The following is a 4945-nucleotide window of genomic DNA, read 5'->3' on the forward strand; positions in this document are numbered from 1 at the left end:
GCTGTTAAAAGGACTTATGTACAGCTATGGTGATTTGCAGTATGACGGTGGCTGGTTGGCAAGCGGTTACTAAATGGATACCCGGGTGGTTCGGTGAATTTCTGGTGCTGTAATCTCACTACGTCTTACAAGATTCCAGTATATGGGGCCGTTCTCCACTGTTTGAAGCGTTTTTAGATCGCTTCACTTCACAAAAGGAGAAGCGATCTAAACCGCTTCATAAACTGGCACCCAGAGGAGAGAGATCTCCTTTGTGCATGTCGGAGAATGGAGCTGTGGATATTTTCCACTGCTTCATAAACAAACATCTTTATGAGATATGTTGAAAAATGTACACCCTTATCACTGAAACACAATTTCCAAACCAGAACAAAGCACTCAATATTTCCAAATCCACCCATCAGAAAGAAGAGTGTAAGGAATTCTCTTCTAAACTGGAACAAGCAGCAACCAAGGGACTTGATTTACCATTAGCCAAAATTCACACCTTCGCATTTTAGAAGTGCATGTAGAAATGCATGCTTCTGCGAGCTTTCCTGTGAACGGCCCATCTTGCATGCAGTGTCATTATATACGCTATGGTTGCCCCATCAAGAAAGTTGATTGACCAAGACTTCACTGGGTAGAGACATAGGAAATTCGTATGATACTTAGTGCCATCTAGAGGCAAAAGTCAGTATTTTCCATTTTAAATGAATACATTTGACCAGCACAATAACTTAAAGAGGGAGTCCGCCGGGAGTCCGCGTTTTTTTTTTTTTTTTTTTTTTTAAAGCCAGCAGCTACAAATACTGCAGCTGCTGACTTTTAAAATAGTGACACTTACCTGTCCAGCGCGCCCGCGATGTCGGCACCCGAAGCCGATCTCTCGATCGTCTCTCGGGTGCTGCCGCCGCCATCTTGGGTATGGGAATCAGGAAGTGGAGCCTTTCGGCTTCATTTCCCGGTTCCCTACTGCGCATGCGCGAGTCGCGCTGCGCAATAAGGATGGACCCGCTGCCTCTGGGATCTGTGTGTTTCCCAGCAGGCAGCGGGAGACTTTCGGAAAGGGGCGTAATCTACGCCCCTTTCCGCAGAGAGCTATCCGGGAAGTGGGTGCAGATACCTGTACTGTACAGTGCAGGAGGGGGAGAGGATTCCAATGAGCGGAAGGTCCACTTTAGGGTGGATCTCCGCTTTAACAACATTGATCTGTTGCACAATTCACCCAGAACAAATGTACATGCACTTTCAATACAATGCTAATTTTTTTTTTTTTTTATAAGTGTCCACCATGAGGTCAATTTACTAAAGAATTCCGCATGCGATATGAAGGTCTCATAACTCGTTTTTCAGAAATATTGCATGAGGTAATAAAAGAGTTCATAAAAGTAAAATATTGAATGTGAATATATGAATGTGAGGTAAATATCACAGAAAAAAAAAGAGATAATACATTAACCACTTCAATACCTGGAAATTTCCCCCCTTCCTGCCCAAGCCAATTTTCAGCTTTTAGTGCTGACACACTTTGAATGACAATTACGCAGTCATGCAACACTGTACCCAAACAACATTTTTAGAATTTTGTTCCCACAAACAGCGCTTTCTTTTGGTGGTATTTGATCACCTCTGCGGATTTTTATTTTCTGCTAAACAAATAAAAAAAGACCCGAAATTTGGAAAAAAAAAGGTATTTTTTTTTTCCATTTCTGTTACAAATCTTTGTAAATAAGTATGTTTTCTCCTTCACTGATGGGCACTGATGAGGCTGCACTGATAAGGTGGCAATTATGGGCACCGAGAGGTGGCACTGATGGGCACTGGTGATAACTAATATGCGGCACTAATAGGTGGCACTGATGAGCAGCACTTATAGGCATGGATAGGCAGCACTGATAGGCACGCATAGGTGGCACTGATAGGCGACATTGCTGGGCATTGATAGACGGCACTAATAGGTGGCACTGATAGATGGCACTGATGGACACTGATAGATGGCACTAATGGACATCACTGATTGGCAAGCACTGACAGGCATTAGTGATGGGCACTGATTGGCATCAATTGTGGGCACTGGTTGGCATCCCTGTTGGCCATGGGTGGCATACCTGGTGGGCACAAGTGGTGGGCATCCCTGGTAGTTCTGGTGGCATTCCTGGTGATCCTTGGGGGGGGCTACGCTGATAATCAATCAGAGCAGATCTCCCCCCCTGTCAGAGGAGCAGCCGTTCGGCTCACCACTACTTGTGTCTGACAGATGCAAGTGAGGAAAAGCTAATGCACGGCTTTTGCTGTTTACATCATGATCAGCTGTGATTGGACAAGGCTGATCACATTGTAAAGAGTCTCCGTCAGAGACTCTTTACCTAGATCGGAGTTGTAGTGTGTCAAATTGACACACCGCACCACTGATCGCCACGCTATGCAATCCTGCGGTCGCATGCTGGCTGGTTATCCTGATCACGTCACATGATGTCCGAACAGGATAACTAAACCACTTTGCCGACGTCATTTTGCTATATGGTGGGTGGCAAGTGGTTAAAGTCAACTCACTAAAGAAGACACACATTTGTGATTTATCACCTGGTGTAGGTAGTCAGCTTTTTACCAATTTACAAAACAAGAGGGGAACTCTGTACTGTCCAGTAGGTTAACCCCTTTCCACCACCACCTCCTGCCCCCTTAGGAGCTACTAAATATCAAAATATCAGGAGGCGGACATTTGGGTTATGTGACCACTGTGATTGGCTGTCACAGAGGTCAGACGATCAGAAAGCTCCCAATCACAAGTATGCCTTGGAAGCTTTACGGCCCCTGCCAGTGACTGTGCGGGAAGCATGCAGGGCATGTGCTCTCAGCACAGAAACGTTCTTACATAGGGACACATATATGTGTACCAACGGCAGGAAGAGGTTAAAAGTATACAATGTATCTGTGTAGAAAATGTTCTGCCCTGAGCTCAGGAATGAAAATAAAATGTAACATTTCACCAGAGGTGGATCGTTCTGGGAATGAAAGAACACAAGAATGTTTTCACAGCTTCACTATATTTCTATGTGCATTTATTTACAGAATTATCTTCTCTGGTGCAATGTTAGCATTTTAAAAAAATGCCAAAAATAAAGCTAAATTTGAATGATAAATATCACAAAACATAAATATTTAATGCATTCAGTAAATAGTGAATATTTTTTAGGCTACTTTCACACTGAGGCAGTTTTCAGGTCTGTAAAGCGACTCTCATGCCTCCCGGAGTGAATTTCACACTGGGGCGGTGCACTTGCCGGACGAGAAAAAAAAAGTTCTGCACGCAAGCATCTTTGCTGCCAGGATCTGAAGGCTGAGGTGCCTGCATGCAGGACTTTTTTTTTTTTTTTTTTTAGTGCACTGTTCCCACTGCCCAATATCAGCAGGGAAAGGATGCAGAACTGCACCCCCCATCACCACTGTTAATACATGTCATAAAATAGGTTTACTGTCCTGTGTCCACTCTCTGCCCCCTTGGCTGTGCCCAGGGCAGCTGGCCCTTCTGCCCACCCCTTGTCTTAGCCCAGACCGTGCCACACAGTGGGCACATAGGAGGCATTTTGCATTCCCCATTTGGTGAGACTGTGCTGGAATAACCGCTTAATGCAGTCCAACCGAATGTGGCGTAAACCCAGCCCGCCCACAGGACCCAAAAATTGGACGATAATAATCAATAATCGGATCGTTAGTACAGAGCTTTCGAGAGCCGATCACCACAGTTCATCTGATACTATCTGATTGGACAAACACAAAAAACTTCTAGTATGATCTTACGATTTTCATTTAATCAGTACAGTTGTCCGAAAATACAAATCCGCTACAACACATGGCATCACTTCAGAATTTTTATATTGTCATATGAGAATTTTCATAACTTTAGTAACCTCTCCATTTTCGATATATACGACTAGCATTCCAAAAAAAGACAATCTCATAGCTCCCAACTGTCCCTGATTTGGAGCAATGTCCCTCTTTCCCTCATCCCTCCTCATTTGTCCCTCATTTTGTTCTGATCCATATAGATGTATATAAAATGCAGTTTTTATCTATCAAAAAGTGTTCCCCAGTGCTAAACATTTCATCTAATTTCTAAATTGCTTCATTTGTAAATTCCAAAAGCCAATATAAAGGAATAGTAGTGGTAAAAAATCACTTGTGGGTTTACCCAATCTTGTTATTTTGTACAATTCTCCTTTAAGGGGGCGTGGCAAGGGGTGTGTTCTATGCCTGCATACTTTTGATGATAGGTGTCCCTCATTCCCATCTCAAAAAGTTGGGAGGTGTGTCATCTGTTGGCTGATTTTTGGTTTGTGTGTACGGACCATTAGGACCGGTGTTCTGTCAAAAACTGTCCAGCCATCCGATAGTGTCTCCCCGTATTGCGCAGGTGCAGCGCTTCTGCAGTACGGAGAAGGAGACTCTGAAAGTCTCAGAAGAACAACGGCGCCTGCGCACTGAGTCCAGATGCAAGCCCCACCATCCAAGTGGACATACGGTAGCGCATAGTAACAGGGCCCCTCGCGGGCACGGCCTCGCTCTGCTATTTTTTATTCTAACTCTATATCCACTTGAATGGTGGGGCTGGAAACCTGGACTCACAGCGCAGGCGCCGTTCATCTTCAGAGACCTTTGGCGTCACCTTCTCCTCCGTAGCGCAGTACAGGGCGGACACTATCCAATGGGGGACAGTATTTGACAAATCACCAGTGCCCAGATGTAAAAAGGTGAGCGAATGAATGACAGTGCGTGAAAGGTGCCCAAAACATACCCATGTGATTGGTTCATTTATGGAATGGATTTATAATACCGTATATGTAGTGAACAGGTGGTAGAGGCCAGTATTCCGATCAACCCTCCCCCCTCCCAGGATCAGAGATCTATCCTCCTCCTCTAGTGACAGTCTCTATGAACACCATGACATGTGCGCTGGAAGTGA

Source organism: Lithobates pipiens, unplaced genomic scaffold (assembly GCF_037356315.1).
Source record: "Lithobates pipiens isolate NorthernLeopardFrog02 unplaced genomic scaffold, aLitPip1_a1.2 Scaffold_22, whole genome shotgun sequence".
NCBI lineage: Eukaryota > Metazoa > Chordata > Amphibia > Anura > Ranidae > Lithobates > Lithobates pipiens.